The 23,149-nt window shown below is 52.1% G+C and overlaps 1 long non-coding RNA gene across 1 annotated transcript in view; it reads left to right on the forward strand.

Moving 5' to 3' along the window:
* The window catches only part of LOC131494627 (uncharacterized), a 371,492-nt gene that overhangs the window by 214,535 nt on the left and 133,808 nt on the right, over positions 1-23,149 (forward strand). The window lies entirely within an intron of this gene.

The following is a 23,149-nucleotide window of genomic DNA, read 5'->3' on the forward strand; positions in this document are numbered from 1 at the left end:
TGGGCTCTGTGTTCTGTAGCCAGCCATATGTTTGAGCTTGATAGAGATTCTTATCGGGCGGGTAATATTACCCAGCGAGGGATGACATTTCTTATCAGAGGCCCTGAGGAATCAGAGATAGGAGCCCTTTCTTTTTACCGGCAGCCAGGCCTCGATGTTCAGGGCTGGGCCGGCAGGGTGGGGGGCGGGCCGGGGCGGGCGCGGAGTGGGCATCTCGCGCTGCACTGGGCGTCGGTTGCCCCCCCCCCCCCCCATCCCTTCCACGTGACAACTGGCCACTCCCAACAGCCTGCCTGCCTTTGAGATGTTTGCAGACGATAGAGGCAGGGCCGGGCAGGGGGTGTGAATGAGGAAGGAAAGAGGGGATGTCAAGATGCTAGATCCCTTGGGGGTGGCTGGCGCGTGTGGGGGGAGAGCCAGGTGGCCTCCGCTGCAGAGCCCGGGCGGGGGGCCTCTGCCCCCTGGTTCTGCAGAGTGGAGGCTGTTGAGGCTCTAGTACCCTCCACGGTCTTGGCTGGGGGAGTGGCGGGGTGCCGGGTCACCTCCTTGCCCCACTCCAGATGCTCCCTGTCCTCCGCCCTGTTCTGTGACAAGGAGGCTGTCCTGTGTAGGTGCAATAGGACGGATGCCCCATGGGGCTCCTGGGCCCTCTGGCTTCTGTTCGGGAGGTGAGGTGGGCGGGCAGGAAGGGGGTGAGGTCAGGGTACTCGTTGGCTTCCTCCTGCTGGGTCCCTGGTTGATACAGACAGGTCTACACAGAAGGCCCTGCCCTGCGTCTCATTCCTGAACCTGGCAGGTACCCATTGTGTGATATTAGGTTGTTTGCCTCTCGCACCTTGGTTTCTTCATCCATAGCACAGGGTGACGCCGCAACTCTTGCTGTCGCTCGCCACTTGTCTTTGGATCTCTCCGGTTTCTCTGCCTCTCTTTTGCCCTGATATCTGGAGGAAGGGGCACTGCTGGGTCCCCAAGGGCCCGAGGCCAGAGCTCACTGCAGATGAAGCTCCAGTGTGGGCAGAGGAGGTGGGAGGTGACCGCGTGATTTGGGGACTGCAACCTCTGTTGGGGATACGTGCTCCTCCTGATTTTTGGGGAAGTTCTGCCCTATGCAGCCCCGCTCTGCAGTCATAATCTTGCTAGCATCAGAAAGGGAAGGAGAAGTGGTTTCTCCCTCCCCCTGGACCCTTCCCAGCCAGCAGTCCTGCCTCTGCTTCCTTCCCGTTCCCTCCATGTCCTGCTTCCTTCCGTCTCTCGGTCCCGCCCTCTTGTGGGGTGGGCTGAGCCTTCAACCTCACCTCCCGACAGCCAGGGCCAAGTTCTGAAAGCCCAGCTCTGACCCTGTCCCTCTCCCAGCCTCCGCTAAAGCCCACTTCCACGTCACCCCACCCTGTGATCCCATCCCGGTCACCTCTGTGATGACACCTCGCGTGCGGGGTTCATCTCTTGTCTTTGGAACTGACCATTGTCTTTCTTTGACTTGGGTACCTGATCCTGTCGTTTGTCTTGAGGGGACCACAGACAAGGCTTGGTTCTTCCCCAGCTCTGCCAGCTGCTGGCTCTTTGACAGCGGGCAGGTCACTTCGCTGGTCCGAATCCCAGTGTCCTCAGCTGGGACTGGGACTGGGAGCTCCAGCACGGAGGTTCTTCTGAGAAGAAGGCTCTTACTGGGGCTTGGCCAATGACAGGCCTTCAGTGAGTGAGGCGGTCCCCTCTCTCTAACCGACCCTCAGATTATCCAAACCCTGCCCATGCTCGAATTCTCTTCCACCGTTTGCTTTCCTGCTGGGCTCTTCTGCCTGGCGGTCATCTTCCTCTGTTGGAAAGACGCCATCTGAGCGCCTCATGTCTGGACAGCTGGACTAGACCTTGTCTCTTCCTGCCTGTGTCTGTCTTCCCAGCATGATGCAGATTCCTTTAGGGCACCGGCTACCATGCCTGGTCCTCGGCTTGGCCACTGACTTGGTGATTGAGCAGTTTGCTCCAGGGGAATGGAGGACAGTCACTTATTCCTTCATTGGACCCCGTTTGATTGAGTGCACATCATGTAGCCGGTGTGTGCTTGGCACGGAGTCGGAAGGAGGCACAAAACGGAGACCGCCCTTCTGGAGGCCATCCTCCAGTGAGGACGCTGCCCTACCCAGAGTCTGTTCCAGGCGTGGACTGCAGATCCGGAGGGACATGGTCCCTCCCCGTAGGTAGCTCAGAACCTGAGGGGTTGGGGGCGTGGGGGGAGTTCTGTGCCCGAGGAGAGGATGCCTCCCTTCACACCCCCTCAGATCAGAGCTTGTGGAACCCCCTCAAGATGCCACTTGTCAAAATGTGGAGTATCCAATCTGCACGTGCTTCCCGCCATGGCATCCCTTCCCACCGAGAGGGTCAGCTCCCAGGTTATTAGCCCCTCTCGTCGTGGACCTGCATAGCCCTTGTTAGGTAAATCCTCTAAGAGAGGTGTTCTAGAATGTTCCAGCTTGGCCGATCATGAAGGTACCCTGAGTACTCATGCCAGGCCAGCTCGTCCCCAGCCAGGGCAGTGGGTGAGAGCCAGCCAGCCGACCATCCTGGCTGGCTTGTGGTTTCTTTCCCTGTGAGCCTCTAACATCTGGGCCTGGAGCTGAGTTTATTTTTCCTCCACCGCCAACACTCTTAACCAAAATCATCCTCATCTTCCCCGTAGCTCACGGCAAGAGCTTCCAAATTGGGCTCCCTGGATCCATCCTTGTCCCCCTGCAGTCCTGTCTCCGCTCAGCAGCCAGCACAATCTTTCCAAAATGTGAATCAAATTGTGTCTGTTCGGCCAAACATATCAGGGCCTTCCCATTTCTGTTCTTGGGATAAAACCCAAAATCCCCCACTGGGCTCTGCATGAATTGGCCCAGATGTCTCTCCTCACTCACTGTTCTTTAGCCACACTGACCTCTGCTGAGTGATACACCCCATTCTCACCCACCTCAGGTCCTTTGCACATGCCATTTCCCTGCTTGGAATGCTCATTCCCTCTTATTTTTTGCATAGTGAGTGTCTTCTTGTCCTCCGCTTCTCCCGTTGTTTCCTCCCACTGCTCTCTGCTTTTCCTTCCTGGCATGATCTGTCCTGATACATTTATCTGTGTTTGTTTCACATCTGTCTGCTTTCATGAGACTGAGATCCTGAAGGGGCAAAGATGAGGTCAGTTTCGCCTACTGCAGTAAGAATAATAAAAGCCAGTGCTTTGACCCCACTGACCATGTGCCAGGCACTGTTCTAAGTTTGAAGCTGACCCAACCATATAAGCCTCCTAAGATCCTCTTGGGTGTAGATGCTCTTCTTGCCTTCATTTTACAAATGAGGAAACTGAGGCACGGAGAGGTTAAGTCCTGTGACCCAGTGTCCCATCTAGTAGATGGTCAAACCAGAATTCAAAACCACACTGTGCTCCAGGGGTCCATACTCTTAACCCCTCTGGGCAGGGCCTTACTAGTGCTTCCCCAGAAGGGATGTTCAGGGAATGGTTGGTACATGAATCAAAGGGCCACTTGTCCCATGTCTTGGGGAGGTCCTCACTGTGGTGTCTGTGCTGGATCCAGGACTGGCAGCATGTTAAAGAGGAAGGGACCTGGAATGCAATCAGGGTCCCTCTGTATTCACTAAGCGGTGATTAGAAAGTCTCTACTGAGCCGTGATGTTCTGAGCTCAGAGGGGAGTGGTGCTTGCACGGGGCACAGGAGAGTCTGGGAGGTGGGCTGAGGGCTCATAGTGTGTACCCACAAAGTATCCTCTGCCCTTGCCCTCTTAGTGGGCTTCTCGTCTCTGGGGACAGGGCCTCACATGCACTGTCTTTCAGGTGAAAGTAGCTTTCAAGCTGGGAGGGAGAAGACCCCCCACCCCCAGCAGGGGATGGCCTGGGCTGGGTGACAAGGACAAGGGACAGACACAGTTCTTGTAGGATACGGAGGGTGGCCCCCACGTGTTCTCTCATCCTTGGCATGCCCTTGCCATAAAGTGGCGATTTTGCTGACTTCCAGTTGCAGGGTCAAGTGTGCGGGGGCTTCAGGTGACCCCCTGCCCGTGCCACAAGACGGAAGGGCCCCCAAGAGCATCCTGAGTCTCTGGACGGGATGGTGAGGGGCCGCCACCGTGACCCTGTGGCCTTTCTAAACAGATGCCCAGAATCGTCAGTTTGACTTTCTGACTCTTTCCAGAAAATCCCTGCTCAGTGCCTTCAAAAAACCTTCTCCCTAATACTTAGTTCTGAGCGTTGTTTTGTTCTTTTCCTCTCTCCTAATCCTCCCTCCTTCCTGATCCTCTCTCCAGGGCCCTGCCTTACACTCTGCTTCCCGTCCTTCCATATTATGTGGGTGTCGCTTTCTCTCTGCTTCTCTCACTGCCCCGTTACCTCACTCTGGTCTTCAGATAAACAGCTTTCAAAGGAACCCACGTGCTGACTTCTTGGAGACTTGCCCGCCTGGCATCAGATCCAGCCCTGCACCCCGAGTCCCCCTCCCCAACCCCCCCCCCCCCCCCCGGCAGGGGGAGAAGGACATTTGGTCCTGTAACCACCCGCCATAGGCATCTGACTCAGCCTGGATGCTTCTCATCTCTGGAAGGTGCTCTGGCCCCAGGCCTGGACCTGACAGCAGGGCCTGGCTGCAGTTTTCACTGGTGACCCCTCCCAGTGCCTTCCTCTTACTTCTGGAGATCACTGCAGCCCCTGGACGCCGCTCCTTCTGCCCCAGAAACTGTGACATGCAGAGCCGTGGGGCCCTAGCTTCTTCACTTAGTAGATGTACCTTGACCAGCCTCCTGAAGCCAGGCTGGATTCTGATCCTCGCTCCATTATTTACTAGGAGGGTGATCCTGGATGAGTTTCGTAAGAACTCTGTGCCTTGGTTTCCTCATCTGCAAAATGGAACGCTGACATAGCGTCCACCTGTGGTGGACTGAACTATGGGCTCCAGTCCTTGACTCCCCCATAATCAAATTAACACGAGTACACCTTTGCCACAGCCTCCAGGTGGGCAAACGCACTCCTCCCCGCCACGGCTTCCGTCTTGGCCTCGTGACTTGTTTTGGCCCGTGGGGTGTTAGCATCATGACTGGAGCAGAAGATGGAAATTGGACAAGGTTGGGCTTCCTTTCTCACGTACGTTTCATCGTGGCAGCAGGCCTCTGATGGCCTCCAATCCACAGAGGATGAGAGACGTGGAGCGGATCCTAAACTCACGCCTTGAGTGGAGCTGAGCTCAGACAAGCCCCCCCCCCCCCCCCCCCGGTACCAGCCGGAGCCCGAGCTGACTGGCAGGCATGCGAGTGAGAAACAGACGCTTGTTGTTGTTTGCCTTGGGCTGGGATGTTTTGTTACACAGCATCCTTGGAGCCATAGTGGACTGCTACATTGCCTCGTAGAGTTTATTGTAGGAACTTTAACTGAGTGGGTCCATTCATCTATTAGATTTCTATTGCTGCTGTGACAAATTGCCACCCACTCAGTGTCCGAAAGCTGTATTATCTTACAATTCCATAGGTTAGAGGTCCAACGTGGGTCTCACTACGCTAAAATCAAGGAACACAGGGCTGGTTCCTTCTGGTGGCTCTAGGGGAGAAGTGTTTTCTTGTCATCCCCAGCCTCTAGAAGCCCCTTGCATTCCTCGGCTAGTGGCCCCTTCCTCTGTCTGCAAAGCCAGCGACATAACGCCTCTCCATGCCTTCCTTCCATGGTCACCTTTTCCTCTGACTGACTCTTCCCATTTTGGATGCTTCTGATTATATCGGACCCACAGAAATCACAAAGGATAATCTTTCGCTTTTAACGTCAGCATGTTAACTTTCTTCTCCTCTGCCACTTAAATCTGCCTTTGCCACGCAACCTAACTAGTCACAGGATTCGGGGATTGGGGTGTGGGCATCCGCAGGTGGCCGTTACTCTGCAGACCACAGCACACTGGGCACTTAGAGTGGGGCTTCACGTGCACCGGGTACTTTGTACCCAGTGGCATGACTTCCAGTCTTAGCATTCCCATTCATGAGATGAGATGAGAGGTGGTCCCATCTGACGTCTGCATGGGCTTCTCAGATGGACTTTGTTGTGCTGGACATGGGGAAATATTCCATCTCTTGGTCCTGGATGGACTGGAAGCTTATGAGACAGGAAGGGGACAAGGTCAGTTTCCTAACTGGCTTTGGAGCAGACCAGAGGTTCTTCAGGATGCTGATAATGCTCCTGATTAATGATCATGGCAAGTCCCCCGTAGTCCTCCCTGTCAGTCAGCATAGCCCCCCAGCACTGGTGGGGGGACTGGTGGAGTGACCAGGAGGGCTGGGGGAGGCCAGGCGGGGGCCAGCCCATATCTCCACGTGCCCAGCTGATTCTTTCCTTGCACTTGACAGGTCCTTCTCCTCTTCCCACATAAATGGACTGCAGGGAAAAAGAAACTTCCTGGCCTGCCTGATACCAACTCTAAGGAGGTAGAGGAAACAAAACCCACTGACAATGATAACCTCTCGCCAGACTTCTGTGTTAATGGAGGGGCTGCAGCTGGCTGCAGGACATGTTCAGAGGTGTTGGTTGGGTGTGAGTTCCCACAGAAGGGGAGCTAGAATTCAGTGTGTGAGAACAGAGTGGGAACAGTGTGGTACTAACCAGTAGTAGAGGAGCCCAGGTTCGAGGGTTCTTGGGATTTGGAGGTTCCATCAGTGACTTACTGTGTCGCCACCAGAAAGCAAGTGACGCGTTCCGTCCTACAGTTTCTTCACGGTGGCCAAGTGGAGTTCACAGGGCTTTCCCCACAGATGAAAGGAGATGCTGTGTAATGATCTTTGCTGGAGATGAAGCTACAGAGAATCATGGGAAGAACTTGACGGTTCTTTGGACATCACCAAACTTGCTTGGGGACATGAGGCCCAGAGAGGTGACGTATGATCCAAGGTCACACAGCTGCTGGGGAGTAAAACCAGGTCCTGGAACCAACCTCAGTTTCCGCCCTCCTTTTCCTTCGGCATCCCATGTCGCCATCTTTGTTCCCGACACCTGTTGCCTGAAGCACCCCGATCTGTTTCAGCCCTGCCAGTTGACCTTCTGCCCTAAGCTAATCCCTCGGTGGCTTCAACATGGCCAGTCTCCTCTCACCACGTACTTTAGGCATCCCACGGTTTCACGTGACAGGCTCTGGCTACAGGTCTCGTTCATATTGCTAATTGCGTGACCCATGATGGTAAATCATGACTGGGGGCCAGGAATGTGGGTCCAGGTTTGCAGGGCTAAGGGGCACGCGGTGCGGGAAATGCAGCGTGATGGTTACTTTCATGTGACGACTTGGGTAGGCCATGGTGTCTACGTATAAATATGCATACACACACAGGCCCCTGGTTCTTTTCTCTGGAGAAATCGGAGTAGTCTGTGCAGTTAAAACAAGCCAGATTTAGGGCCACATCCAGGAATTGCCACTGCGTAGAGAAAATTATTAATTGACTTCATTGGGCCTCACTGTCTTTGTGGGTAAAACGGAAATAATATTAATATCTGCCACGTGGGTGGCAATAAAGACTAAACAGGACAGTAACTGTAAAGCACTTCACATGCGGCCTGGCAAACAGCGCTCAACAAATAACGCTGTTTATCGTGAGATGTATACTGTCTGCAAAAGCCACGTAGGTGCACGAATCAGTCTACTGGCTGTCCGACAAATCACCCCAGAACTTAGGAGTTTAACACCAGGACTGTTTATTTTTCGCGGTCTTGTGGGGTGCTTGAGCCCTGCAGGGTGGTTCTTCTGTTCCACTTGGAGTCAGTGTGGCTGCGTTCATGGGGGGAGCCCTGCGAGGCCGCGTGGCCAGAAGGCTTTACGTGGGGCCTCAGCCGGGATGACTGGGGCAGCGGCTGAGGCCTCTCGCTTACTCTGAGACCTTGTCATCATAGTCCAGCCGGACCTTCTTTTCCAGTGTGGCGGCTGGACCCCCCCAAGTGCCTGGTGTAAAACCTGCCCGGCCTCCCTAGGGCAAGGCTCAGAACTGAGACGACATCGCTTCCATCACATTCTGCTGGTCAAGCGGTCACAGGTCAGCCCAGATTCAGGGGCAGGAGAAACGGACTCTCACTTTGGAGGGGAAAAACAACATGTGTGTACAGAAACGGGAGGAATTCTTGGCACGCCTCACCAGACGCAGCCAACCCCAGGGCCTAAGTTGCTTTTAGAGTTTATGACTCTCAGCCTCTACCGTTTAACCTCTTGGGTTATCTGTCCTAATCTAGTGAGTACCAGCAGGGACTCTGGAGCCAGACTGTCTTGTTTCAGATCCAGCCTCTGCCACAGACTAGCTGTGTGGCCTTAGGCTAGTTTCTTATTGTTTCCCCATCAGGAAAATGGGGATAATATTAGTACTGAGGCAGAGCTTGCATGAGGATACGCCCACATGTGTGTAGGCAGGTGTACGTATACAGATATGCATGTGTGTGTATGTGAATGTGCATGTATATGTGTGCACAGCCAAGTATGTCTGTATTTGTGTGCACACATGTGCGTATACATACGAATGTATGCACATGCACGTGTGTGGTTGAAATTGAGGACATTGCTTCTAAAGCTGTTTCCCTGTTTGTATGTTTGCAGCTTGCCTTGGCCCTGGACACAGGTCTTTTTTTTTTTTTTTTTGAAAATACTAAAATTGGACCTGGGAGTTGGTCCCCAGCTGGAATTGGGACTGAGTGAGCCCTCCCCAGGCCAACAGCTGGCACCTTCACTGCAGGAGCAGTTCCCTGGGCCGGGCCTTGAGAAGTGGCAGTGTCAGTGGGTCCTGGTAGAATGCGGACAGTCCTCGGCCCCGTCTCAGGCCTGCTCAACTAGTTGCTGTGGGGGGATCTGCACAGGGACCACACTGTGCTGCTTCTGTCCATGGCTGCTTTCCCAGCTGCCTTCGCTGGTGCCACCTTCGGTCTCTGATGAAGTCCCTTTCCTTTTTCGTCCCCCCCAAAACACCCACATCTTCTCCTCCCCCAGTCAGGATCTCAGAGGGGTCCACGCACAGGCCTCGTTTCGTATTTGGACCTTCGGCTTTATTTCACTTGCCCACATCACTGAGAAAGACCCAGTATCCTTGGCTCACCTTTTGCAGGCTGAGCTGAGGTCAGGCTTAGCTCTGGGTGGCCCGACCACCTGGGCCTCTCTCCCTTCCTTTCATAATGAGCTGATTTCCCCTAGGGTACAGCTTCTGGGCAGGGTGACCCCACCACTTTGTTCCCTGAGCCTTCCCACTAGGGGGGAAGAAACCCAGCTATCATTTATTGATCATCTATGCTATGCACATGTATCACTCTAATTATTACCCTGCAGGGAAGATATTATTATCCTGAAGCTAAGAGATAATCAGCAATTTACCAAAGGCACCAGCATTTAAACCCTTGTCCACCTAACTGGAAAGCCTTTTTTTTTCTCTTCACCATACTGGAGGTGAGATATGAAGGATTTCTTTTCAAGGCCGTAGGTCCTAAATACTTCTCTTTGTATGTGCACAAAATCTTGCAGAGAAAATTTTTTTCCGCCAATTTAAAATGTGCCGACTGTCCTTGGGGTTACAAACATGTCCCAGAAAGTCAGGAGCTGGCCGAGTTGGAAGGCACATATGACTTGAGCCCGGCCAGGGTGCGGTGACGGGGAATCCCGCTGCTACTCACTGCCCTCCTCTGTTGAGACTTTCAGTTTGTAAACATGTTTTCTTCCCCGCACTTTGGCATCCATCATGACTTAAATTCCAGGTTGTCCAGCCCTTGTAGAAAGGAGTTCAGATCTTGGCATTAAACGGTGCCCACTGTGTGTGCAGGGCTTTGCCACCACAGAAGGCTTCCCGAACCTCCGCTGATCCACACAGCTGCCCGGACAGGATGTCGGCCTCCCCGACGAGAAAGATAAAGGCCAGAGTCTTCGAGTGCGATCAGCCTGAACACCAGCCTGCTCACGGCTACCAGGACCTTCCTCTGTCCAGTAGCTCGTTAGCTGAGAGGCCGCGAAGCAAATTGAGGCCGCATTCAGGTTATGGGCAAAGACCTCTCCTCCCTCCCATGATCTGGCGGTCCCTCTGCAAATACTGCGGGACATCTGAGCCCTGAGTGCACCGATGTGTTTACCTGACTGGCCTCCCCACGACACCGTCTGCCTCATCTGCCCCCAATCTTCAGCGCGTATCCCAGTCCCTGGCCCGTGGCAGACACTCCCTAAGGAGGCGCTGGATGAAGGGACGCGTCGCACGTCCCCGTTACCGACGAGCCGCTCGGGGAGCACCGAACTCCTGCCGGGGCCCCGGCTGGACTTTGTTTCTTCTTACAAAGCACCGCGTGTCTATTCCAGAAACATCTCCAAATCCTCACACGCAAAAGGAAGAAGCTAAAAAGGCTGCTGTTATCGTTCAGAGGTGACTAATTAGCAGGGCGGGTGTATATGCATATGCACACACTTGTAACAGCACCGTAGCGCACGTGTGTGTTTGCCCGTAGCGGTGTTACTAAGTACGTGATGAATATCCTTCCCCGTCTGCACGCACACTCCTGCTCCTTCGCTCCGTCCGACTGCTGGGACACGCAGCCTCGCCGTTGTTCAGACAGCGGTGGCAGGGGCCCTCCAATTCTTCTTGGGTGTCTGGGGCACTTACGAATTCCGCTCTTGTCCCGTGACAAGCGGTGCTTCTGTGAATACCCTCGTAGTTAAATCTTCGCGACTAGATTTTCCTATTTTATGAGGATGTATTCCCATAAAGTGCAAGAGGCCATTTAGGCCCCTGCGTGCCCTTCGGGAGGCTTGGCCCGGCTTCTCCCTCCGGGACACCGCCACGTCTCTGAGCCCACCGCCGCAGGGAAGCAGGGTGGACGTGCCTTTTCTGGCCTCTTCTCTCTGACACTTGGCGTAACACCAGACGCGCGGTTACTGTTCCCAGCCTGCGTGTCCCTGCATCAGAGGACCTTCCTCACCGTGGGCTGATATTGTTGTCCCCCTTCCGGCCCTCGCTTTCTGTAACAAACGTCCCCAGTTAATTCAGTCATGATTTGTGGTGTTTGGAGCCGAACCTGAGTGGGTCTGGCTCCCTGGCATGCCCTGGCGGCCAGCGTGGTGTTTTCTAACGGTCAGAAGCAAGAGCTCATGACCGAAACACCTGGATTTGCCCCTTTGCTCACTTAAGGCTTTGCTTTCTTACCTGACTTCTCGTGTTACCTGCCTCACACGGTCAAGGTGAGACTTCCGTGAGATACGGTACCTAGAGGGCACAGCACAGGTGTGACAGGCGGCCAACGCCCAGCTTCTTGTTGCTTGGGGTGTGGTTCATGGGTGGTGAGTGCTTCCTGTGTGCCAGGCACTGTTTTAACCGACTGAGCCACCAGGTGCCCCTGAGCCAGGCACTGTTCTAAGTGCTTTACCTCTGGAGGTGGCAGAATGCAGCCCACGGGCCCCATCTGGCCCACCATCCATTTTTGTATAGCCCACGAGCTGAGGTTGGCTCTTCCAGTTCTAAACGGTTGAGAAAAATAATCAAAGGAAGTATCCTATTTTCTGACACGTGAAAATTACATGAGATCGGATTTCATTGTCCTTAAGTAACGTTGTATCGGAGCACAGCATGTTCTCCCTTTTACGTATTGTCTCCGGTGGCTTTGACGTCTGATGGTGAAGATGAGCAGCCAGCACAGAGATACGGCATGGCCCACAGTGCCCCCAAAGTACTCACTGTCCGGTGGCCCTTTAGTTTGCTGAGTCTGATATGAACCCATCTAATCCCGCGTAGGGCAGGCTGTTAACTGCCAACATCTTCACTGCACACGTGGGGAAGTGAGGTTAAGAAACTGCCTGAAGCCGGGTGCCCAAGTGGCTCCGTCAGTTAAGCGTTCGACTTTTGATCTCGGCTCATGCCATGATCTCACGGTTCGTGGGATCAAGCCCCGCGTCAGGCTCTGCGCTGTTTGCACGGAGCCTGCTTAGGATTCTCTCTCTCCCTCTTTCTCTCTGCCTCTCCCCGTGTCTCTCTCTCTCTCTCTCAAAATAAATAAATAAACATTTAAGAAAAAAATTGCTTGCAGTCACACCCAGCTTGTAGGTGGTAGAGTGGGGGTTTGGTTCCCAGAGCTGGGGCTTTTAATGTTTCCACCATAGGGCAGGCTATTGGTCTTTGAAGGTGAGGGACATGGGAGAGGGAGAGGTGAAGGCAGGAGGTCAGGAGTGGGAACCACTTCCATTGGACCTCAGTGTTTTGTTTTGACCTTTTTCTCATAACGGGCTCTTCACCACCCACCACCCCCCACCCCGCCTTTCCCAGTCTCCTACTGTCACCTGCTAAACACAGGACCAAACATACAGAGGTATTCAATATGCCCCTAAAAATGCAGTCACTTTCTACTTTCACAGTGCTTTCTACTAAACACAGACTTCATAAATGTTGGAATGAATGAATGGATCTGGTCAATAGGTCTTGGATTCTTCAGAGTTTAGACTCTGGAGGTAGGGCAGGGACCCCTGGGAAAATCAGGAAAGCCATGGACATTCTCACGGGAAGGAGACCTTCCTGGGCCGTTGTTACGCTCCCCAGGTGGCACCAGGTTCTTGGGCTACAGTGTCAAACGCTTCTTCTGTTAAAACCCCCCCGCGGGAAAACTGCTGTCTTTTCCATGGCTCCACTTTGGTTGATTCTGAATGTTTGGTTTCTTGCAACGGTTTTGCTGAGATATCATTCACATAGCATACAATTTAGATATCATACAATCTTGGAACATTTTCACCGCTTCAGAGAGAAGACGTGTCCCCATTTCGCTCTCACCTCCCTACCTGCCTTCCCCTGCACCCCCAAGTCCTGAGCAGCCTAGTATTTCTGTTGCTATGGATTTGCCTATTCCGGACGTGTCACACAAATGGAATCATACGATATGTGGTCTTCTGTGACTGGCTTCTCTCACTTAGTGTGATGTTTTCAAGGTTCATCCACTTTCAGCATGTGTCTGTACTTCATTCTCTTCTGTGCCTTAGTGACATTCCATTGTGTGCATGAACAGCATTTCATTTGTTCTGTCATCAGTGGATAGATATTGGGTTGTTTCCAGTTTGGGGCCATTATGAATGATGACTGCTTCTCTGAAGGTTCATGTGCAGGGTTTTGAGTGGATGTGTGTTTGCGTTTCCTTGTGTCTATATTCCCAGGAGTGGAATTGCTGGGTCATGTGGTAACTCTGTATGTAACCTTTCGAGGAACTTCCAGACTGTTCTCCAAAGGGCCTACGCCGGTTTTCATTCCTGCTAGGAACTGTGCATTCTTGCTCGTCATTGATGCCTGTCTTTAAAAATCACAGGATTCCACTTTCTGTAACTTTCAGAGCACACGAAATTAATGAATAGTGCTAGAAATTAGTACAGTGGTTTCCTCTGGGAGGAGGGCAGAGACAATTAGAAAAGGCACAGAGAGGGGCGCCAGGGTGGCTCAGTCGGTAAAGCATCCCAACTCTTGATCTCGGCTCAGGTCGTGATCTTAAGGTTCATGAGATCGAGCCCTGCATTGGGCTGTGCACTGGCAGTGTGGAGTCTGCTTGGGATTCTCTCTCTCTCTCTCTCTCTCTCTCAAATAAATAAATAAACATTAAAAAAAAAAAAGAAAAGGCTCAGGAAAACTTTTGGGTGAGGGAAATGTTTTATGTCTTGGAGGTTTAGTGTTTTTGGTATATGCATTTGTCAGAATTCATCAGAATGTTCATTAAAGACATTTCACTGTGTGCTAATTAAGCTTGAATTAAAAAACAAACAAACATACAAATGAAAAAAGCCTAGGTGAGGGGGAGAAAGGAAAGAATATAAGTTATCTCTGGACATGACTTATCTTACCCACCTTCCCCTGGACAGAGGGCCTGTGCCTGGCAGGCAAGGCCAAATGTGAAAGGCTTTTAATTGATGTGATTAACTATGTCTCAGTAGGGAGCCTCGTTAACACCAAAAGGGAGGAAAGGAGGTTATTTTTCACTCTCCTAACTAGGGGAAGGCTGGAAGGGAGTCCTGGGGGGCACTTGGAGGGCTGGTCCCTGCAGTGGGGGAGGGGCGGGGGGAGGGTCATTTTATCAGTTGCTGCAAAACCTAGCCTCCATTTGCATCTATGGAGAGGAGGAAACCCACCTGAAATTTTGGTGGGGGTGGATGTTTTTCAAGTCTGCATCATTCACGAAAACACACTGCTGGTATACATAGAACCCTCTATAACCCTTCCTTAAATGTACTAGTGGCTGTTGAACAGACCATAACAGGAAACAAACAAACAAACAAAAAGAAGCAAATGGTTTCATCTTTCCCCTTAGACTCTGCAGAGAAATTTATGGATTGACATAAATTCACAGAAGATCAGGATCGGACAAACATCATTAATTACTCACATAAAATCAGTGTAAAATTTTTTATAAAATTGCAAAAATTGTATCATTTTATTTGTAGGTTAGAAAAAATACGTATTTGGCTAGAAAAAGCCTAGAAATGTAACAGCCATTATTTTTGGAAGGATGTGATTATAATGTGATTTGCTTTTTTCTGTTGCTTATGTGTGATTTTTCTTCTCAATGACTGTTGATTGCTTGTGAGTTCAGTTGTTTGTTAAGAAGTTATTTCTTCTCTCTCACTGGTTGGAGAGGTCAGTTTCCATAGGCTCCCCTCTCTGGAAGAAACTCTCCCCTCCCTCCCCACCAAGCTTACAGCTTATGAACTTAAAGGCAGCACTGAGTAAGTATTGAACGTGATCTTCAGGTTAGCCAGGTGAGGGTTCGATCGTAGAGAATCTTGGGCAGGTTCTTTCTGTGTCTTCGTTTTCTCATCAGAAGAATGGAGCTGATAATATGCTCCCTGATCGATTGATGGGAAACATACACGAGAAACCCCCAGCACAGGACTTGGCCTTAAGTATCAGTCCGCTCCTTTTCCAGCCCCCTTTTAGCTTGGTACCTTCTTGGTACCTTGGAAACTAGCACTCAGCATTATGGTCCAGGTGACTCCTGATGGTTGGGCTGTATTTCTCGAATCATTGCAGAAGCTTAAATACACCTGCACACAACGCGTGGTGCGTTTGTGTGTGTGCGCATGCACATCAGCAACACTTTTGTGTGTGTGGCGTGACATTAAACGAAACCTCCTTCCCTGCGGATAAGTGAGGACAGCTCGCTGCAGGAGCTAGGATCTGTCACAAACCAAAGGGAGAGCTAATTGCAGCAAACCTCCGGGTGACCGCACTACTTATGTTCCTTCCTGCAATGCGATTCCTGACAGTGGTGATAGGAGTGTTCAAGCAGTGTGTCCAGTATGTTGGAAACGTTCTCTTCCTGCAGATCAGGATGGAGAAGGCAGTCCCAGGTTGAGTGCGAGTATCGTTTTTCCAGGACTGGGGGAAGGGTTTGGCAGAGGGTGAGTTAGGGTTTTGCAAATTATGTCTACGCTGGTGGAGCACGCAGGGCACACGTGGGCAGAAGTGATTTGCTCTCATGCAAAACAGGAGCCACGTGCGGTCCTCTGTTCCCCCACCCCACCACTTCTTTGGTCACCTTTGCAACCCTCCTTCTGGCTCCAGGATGCCTGCCCCAGCCCCTTTTCTCGGCTTCTTTTTATGGCAGTGGTTTTCGTACTTCAGTTTGCAAATGACCACCTGGGAAACTTGCTAAAATGCAGATCTCTGGTCTTCCCCCACCAGGTTTTCTAACCCAGTGGTTCTGGGGTGGGGCCTGGGAAATGGCATTTTCACCAAGCTTCTCAGATAGGCCCGTTTGACCAGAAAGGCACTATATATTAGTTTCAAGGGGCGCCTGGGTGGCTCAGTCGGTTGGGGCGTCTGACTGTGGCAGGGTGGCCCTTAACTCCGGTGCTGTGTGGCCTTTTGTCCCGGCACACACACAGACTCAGCAGGCCACCCAACCCAGGAGACCGAGTGTCCTATTGAGAGGTAGATGGTGTTTGGGCTGAGGGGCCTGTGGCCCGTCTGGGCTCCAGCATCCTTGGGGTAAGATGGCCATATTACTATCATAACTGCATTTATCGGCCACGGATTCGGTGCTAGAACCACCGCAAGGACTATGCGCGCATTTTGTCCCTTAGTTGTCACGGCACTGACGTGAGGTTGGGGGCACTGTTAGTATCATGATGGTTCAAGGATGAGGAAACTGAGGCACAGGAACGTGGAGCCAGAATACACACCCAGGCAGCTCGCCTCTAGAACCCTAGCACTTAGCCTTTGTGCCTTCGGGCCTCTGGAACAGCTACCTTCCTCTCCTGTCGCAAAGATGTCGTCGTGATGTTGGAGGACAGCATGTGCAGTGGAGTCAGGCCCACTCCTTCCTGTCTGGAGCCCTCAACCCCCTTTGAGCCCTAAATTGCTCATTGGTAAAATGGGAATAAGGATACCTACTACCCCATGGGGCTGATCAAAGGGCCAAAAGAAATGGTAATATTTTAGGATGTATGGCACTCAATAAATGTTCTTAAGTATTTTCCCTTTTTTAAAAATGCTTATTCATTTTTAAGAGACAGAGACAGGCAGAGTGTGAGGGGCAGAGAGAGGGGGAGACACAGAATCCGAGGCAGGCTCCAGGCTCCGAGCTGTCAGCACAGAGCCCGAGGCGGGGCTCGAACCCACGAACTGCAAGATGGTGACCTGAGCCGAAGTCGGACGCTTAGCCGACCGAGCTCCCCGGGCGCCCCAACTTCTGCTGTTTCCAGCCACTGAACCGTGAGGTACATGTTAGTGCAGCGTAATATTGCTGCTCCTGATTGATACAACCTGCAAGGCAGAGATTGAATCCCACCCTGCATCGATGGGTGGGGTCTTCCTGGAGCCCCAAGCGGCCACACACTCTGAGGTCCCATCTGGGCTCTTGAGGGAAGTGTGCTCTGATGGACGGGTGATGTCTGCCGTGCTGGCAGGCGGGACCTGGACGCTCTGGCACCGCGTGCCTCTCTGCTAACCGGCTCTTTCCCCAGGCCATCCTGAGGGCTGTCCCCCGACTCATCTCGTCATCAGCTTCTCCCAGCAGCTGTCCCGCTTCACGCCATCTTCACTTTCTCTTTCCCAGCGCGGGCTCTTCTCCCTGACTTCCAGCGTCTCACTATTCAGGCCCCGACGCAGCCTCCCCGGATTTCCAGATGTTTTCTTCCTGTTCTAACCTCAAGGAGCTCCTCGTTGGCGCCTGAGCGTGCTGCCCACCTTCCCGGCTCCCGGCCTGGATCACAGGCCTCCTCTCCTGCCCACACCCTCCCCCCACCAGGCTCTGGTCATCAGGCTCTCAGAGGACTTCCTTCCCAGCCCACAGCGACCTGCCCCCCGATCGCAGACCACTCAGTGCTCGCACGCGATCAATGTTTGACTGTCTTGTTTTGTTATCTTTGACTTCATTCCTCATGGTATCTAACATTCCTCATGTTAGAGTCTCAACTCCCTAAGTCAGTCCTCCCGTCAAGGAATGGCCTTGGTGTTGCAATTCCTCACCTCAGTGACTAGGTGATAACAGGCATTTGAGAAATAAGTTATCAAAGAATCGGTTGGATCGGCGGTGCGGGGCTAGGGAGTGGAAGGGGAAAACCCAAGCGAAGTCACTTAGGACCTCTGTCTCGCTTTTACGGGCCTGCAGCCTGCCTCTCCCCCTCCCAGGCTGGACTTTCCGTTCACGGCTAGCACAGTCTGGGCGTATGTCCGCGTTATACTTTGAGTCCAAACGTAGCTACTGAAGCAGTCCGTTGCTCAGGCCATTGCTGGGCTCAACTCTGGAATGAGAGAATCCAGGAGGTCTGGGCAGGATGAGTTCATCCGCTTTAGGAGGTGTGCTTCCCGGGTAAAATCAGGTTTCGGCTCATCTGGAAGAACCGCACCAGGAATTAGCCAGAGCAGAGGGGTGCTCTGTGGAGGCCCCAGCCCGCATAAAGCCCGGGGCGCTGGAGACTTTTCCAGGGGCGACCAATAGCACCGCAGACTAGGAGTTTTTAATGGCACGTTTTCGTGCAAACATTCCCGTTTGTTATTCCTCTGTTTTCCCTTCTTTCCTGGAGGCCTTAGGCTGACCTCCCGCCCGCAACTCTCCCACTGTCCCTTTGCCCACTCCTCAGGCTGGCCTGTGTGAAGGAGACCGCGTTATGTGCAGAAAACCTCTTTCTAAAGTTGTGAGCGCTCGTGGACAGAGATGGAAGGTTAGAGCATCAGTGGCCTCGGGGAAAAGTCCACCTTCCCCGAGACTCAGAGTGTGACTGTGGCCTCCCGCTCCCTGCAGGTTGCCAGACATGAGAGTAACGGGTTTGGGCGTTTGTTCTGAGAATTTGTGGGCGGCCCGGCACATGCGTCCATTGCATGTGGCCGCATAGATTGGTCTTTTGGAAAAACGATTTGTCAGGAGCTACCAAAGCATCGCTTTGACCTGCGTCCCTATTTGAGGAATGTGTTTCAAAGACAGGCTCCAGGAGGGAGGGTGCTGGTTTGCAGGAAGGCGTGTTTCAAAGCCAGGGCACTTGTAGGAGCAAAATTGGGAACAAGATGGCACCCATCGCCACCCAGTACGTGGTACTTCAGCGCCACTGAATCTTTCCTAGGCATCTGAGGGATGGAGAAGAGGTGTTGGAGAGCAGTGGCAATCCGTGGTGTGACAGTCACATACAGCGCTGCGTCCTTCCTGGATGACGGAAAGTTATAGAAAGAAAGTAGCACTTTGTCGGAAAAAATGAAGATTTGCCTACCTGGTGGCAGAGTAGGGGAGTTATGACAGTTTCTTCTTCTCGTCTCTTCTCTTTCTGGTAACCTGCCTTAGCCAGTTAAAAATTGATCTGTGGCACAAAAGAAAAGAAAAAAGAAATCTACAAGTGGATTTGTAGGGCCCCAGGTGCCCAAGACGGGGGCACGTAAAGGCAGCCTGAAGTGCCCTCTCTCTCAGGATGGTGCCCAGGACATCATGGGCACCTTGTGGCGAGGGGCGGGGGCTGCTTTTAGGTCTCATGCCCCTGGGTGCTGCACCCAGTGAGGGTGGGGTGTGCTGCCGAGCCCCGGGCACAGCGCCTGGTACGAGCCCAAGCCCCCGGAAGGACATGCTCCCTGCCTCCCAAATGTGCCAAACAGTGTCGTTGTGCTTTTTGTCCTGCCCGTGTCACATCTCATTTAAACCCCATCATAACAGTACCGGATGGGTAATGTAGTAATCCCCATTTTACAGACAAGAAAGCTGAGTCCTTAGTTGCCATCCTGTTGCTACATTCCAGATTCAGGCTCTGCACCCACTTCTCCATAGGGCAGTTCTTCACATCTGCTTTCGCAGTGGGGAAACTGAGGCTGTAAGTTACCTGCCGAGGGGCCCACAGCCAGTAGGAATCAGTCATGGGAATGACTCCAAATCCAGTGGCACTTTTTTCTTTTGAATTGTTATGAAAGCTTCCTCCATTCAAGGCACATTATCTCCGGCCTCTGAAAGACCCCTCTCCTCCTTGTTGCGTTCTTTCCCGCTCTGTTCCCTTCACTCCTCATAGGCACCCACTCCAGTATTTGCCGTGTGCCGCACATGTGGACTTACTGTAGGGCTGTGATTGGGTGTCTTTTAACTTAGACGCATGGGGTTCTCTTATGGATCTCCTTCTTGTCTTTTTTTCACTCAATACTCTCTTTTTGAGATCCAGTCTTGGTGCACAGTTTACACTTAGCTCATAAGAGGGCTGTGTCTGCCCTTCCGTCGCTGCAGATCCTGCCCTGTTCACTTCTCTTGTCCCTGCAGATGGACACTAGGGCAGCCCAGCCAAGTCTGCAATGACACCTCGCACCTGTGCCCATGGGGAGTGTGGGAGAGTTTCTTTGGTACAGACCCAGGGCTGGGATGGATGAGTCATCGGGCATACTCATATTTAATTTCACAAGTACTGCCAGATTGTTTTCCAGAATGACTGTACCAGTTTACACATCCACCAGTGCAATGCTCAGGGGGTTCTGTCTCCCCACGGCCTCCCCAGCACCTGGTGTTGTCAGATGCATCCATAAGCATGCGTCTGACCGCCCCAGCGTGTCAGGACATTGGATTAGCATCTCTTGAGATGCTCTTTTCTGCCGCAGACTTCACCTTAGCACACCAGAATTTCCAGCAGGAAGAATGCCCAATCGGAAAAGGAAGTCCTTTCCGCAACTCTCTTATCTTCTATTAGGGAGCAGAATTTCCCCGGAAGTCCCCAGGAGACTTCCCCTGGTTGGCCAGATGGGGCCAGGGGTCCTCCCTACACCAGTCCCTGACAGAGACAATAGGGTTGCCGTGGCCACCGCGTGCCTCTTCCAAGTACCCGAACAGAACTGGGAAGAGCTGAATAAGGAGGAAGAGAGTGGTGGCTGGCTGCTTATTCAGCCACCGGTTGGCTCTTCGTCCACACCAGATCTTTAATTTTGCCCACTTTTTGACTCGTGCTGCCTCTTCTATGCAAGGAGTTCTTCCCCCTGACTGTGCAATTAGCCAACTACAGAGAATTTCTAAAGCAGTGAGTCAGCCAGCACGAGGCCATCGCCTTGGGGATTCAGTCCGTCCAGCTCATTCCAGGGTCTAGCATCCTTCTTGCCGGGCAGACGTCAGACCTGTGCCCATCCTAGCTGCCCCAAGTTGGGTTCCTGTTGTGGGCTCCCCCTGTGAGAGGCCAATATGGAGATTCCAGGGCAGAGCACCAAAATCGCCTGCCCAGAGTGCCAGCCGAAGGCAGGTGTGAAAGAACACCTGTCAGGGACTAGTGCCACCATAGGCAGCAGCTTCTCATTAGACACGTTCATACTGTAGTAACCCTGGTGTGTCTGACTAACCAAAGAAATTAATTTCTAAATGGTACCTAATAGTTATAATTTATTGAGTGCTTGCTCTGTGTCGGATGGCCCGGTAAGCATTTTATTCCTTTGATCTCACATAGCCCGCCTGCCGGTCCTGTGGGAGCATTTCTGTTATGGTTAAAGCCCAGGCTCCAGCCTGGAGACCACCTGGAGAATCCCAGTGCTGCCATCGCTTAGCTGTGTGGCCTTGAGCAAGTTACTTCACCTTTCTGTGCCTCAGCTTTCTCATGTGTACACAGAGCATAATAACAGTGTGCTAAGGAGTTAAGAAATACAAAGCGCTTACTTAGAATAACACTGGCTTAAGAGTACACACACAGTTCCCATTTGATAAATATTATTAGCTGTGGCTGTTGCCGTTTCTAAAAATGAAGAGACCAGAGGCTCAGAGAGATCAGCTTCCCAAATGTCAGATGGCTATGAGTAGCAAAGATACAATTTGACCTAAGAGATTCTGACTCCAACGCTGGCCTTCTATCCATCCAACTATACATCATCAGTCGTAGCTCCATAGCCTGAGGGAACACTGCCATTACTCTCCTTATCAGTAGAATAAATTTTCAGCTGAGGACCCAGTGATATTTTTTGTAAAGAAACAGACTCAAAAAAAAAAAAAAAAAAAAAAAGAGGAAGGAGGGAGGGAGGAAGGGAGGGAGGAAGGAAGGAAGGAAGGAAGGAAGGAAGGAAGGAAGGAAGGAAGGAAAAGAAAAGAAACCAACCATAAAGATAGAGTGTAAGGCCTCCAGCAGGTGGTAGATGTGGGGGTCATTGCTGGAAGGTGGCTGGGGAGACTAGGACATTTAGCTCCTGGTTCTACCATGAAACCTTACTGGGCCTCGGTCTGCCCCCGTTAAATCAGGTTTCTATTATATTTCTTCCCCGCAAGGATTTAGGAAGTGCTTTATAAACTGAGCATAGTCAGTGCTGCGCATTCCAGAATGCATGCCTGTTTCGTCTCTTCCCTCAGTTCCCACATACGCACACTCACCCAAAGTATAAGCATTGTGTCCCCCAATTCCATTTAGTCATGGGAAGTCTCTGGAAACCCAGGCTTTAGAATCTTCTGGAAGAGATTCTTCCTTGCCTAACTAAGCCAAATGGACTGGAGTCAGGAGCCACTGGGATTTTGAGAGGCTGGGTTAGTTCTAGTGTCTGTTGGTTTGGGAGCAAATAAACAAGGTCGCTCTCTGCCGCCCCGGGACACATCCTTGCCGGATTTCTCCATGTGAGCATTTTCAGACATAGGTGTGGTGGGTGTGAGGTCTGAACAAAGGATCATAAGCTCAGCAGTGTGGTTTTAGGTAAAAAACATGGTTTCATGGCCAGAATATCCTCTAGGAGGACTTTTAAACGTCACTCTGCATAACAAGAGACTCAACTATCTTTTAACTTTATTTTTACTTTTTTAATTTCAATGTCCCTCCCTCTTTTTCCCTCCTTCCTCTTCTTCTTCCTCCTCTTCCTCCCTCAATCTCCAGCTCCCCGGCCTCCAGGTTTCCCTTCCGGGAGGGAGTCAATATCAAAAGGGTCTCGTCTGCGATGCTAGAGATGGTCTGTGCATAGACAGCAAAGCCCCTGTGTGTGTCTAACATTTCTTTTCCTACTGTATGAAGTGGTTGTGTCTTACAGCACAAAAGCACCTTGATTTAGGCCGGAATCAGGGAAGAGAAGATGGTCTGTCGTCCAGCGCATTTCTTCTGAGTTTCTCGGCCGCCGTTCTCATTTGCCACTTACTGTTAGCTGCTGACGTTGTCCTCTCTGCACTCAGGGCCTCTTCTGGACACATTTGATGATAGGGGGACATCTGTGGTGACATGGCTGTGGACCCCAGGGTGGTCTGGCCCTGTTGGTGGAGAATCCTTCAGTTTCGGGGGGCTCCCAGCTCTGCCTTGATTCCCCTGTCTGCAAGCAGGAAGCAGGAAGACTGGACGGCAATCTGGGATGGTCTTCAGAAATGCGCCCACCAGAGGTGGCCCTCTGGGGACTCTGCTTCTCCCCCAAGGGCAGCTGTTACATCATGTTCTGTTGACTCGGGCACCTGGTGCAGAATGGCCGAAGCGGTTGTCTCTCAAATTGGACCCCCACGCAAATCTCCAGGAACCCTTGTTAAATGCAGATTCTCTTTCAAGTTAATCTGCGTGGGGCGGAGCTCTACTGCACTAATGGTGAGCTCCAAGTGCTGCTGGTACAGCTGACCCACACACATATGCCACAGTTTTATTTATCTTTGAGAGAGAAAGCACGAGCGGGGAGGGGCAGAGAGAAGGGGGCAGAGGATCCGAAATGGGCTTTGTGCTGACAGCAGTGAGCCCGATGCAGGGCTCGAATTCGCAAACTGGGAGATCATGACCTGAGTCGAAGTCAAACA

This window comes from Neofelis nebulosa, chromosome 14 (genome assembly GCF_028018385.1).
Source record: "Neofelis nebulosa isolate mNeoNeb1 chromosome 14, mNeoNeb1.pri, whole genome shotgun sequence".
Taxonomy (NCBI): domain Eukaryota; kingdom Metazoa; phylum Chordata; class Mammalia; order Carnivora; family Felidae; genus Neofelis; species Neofelis nebulosa.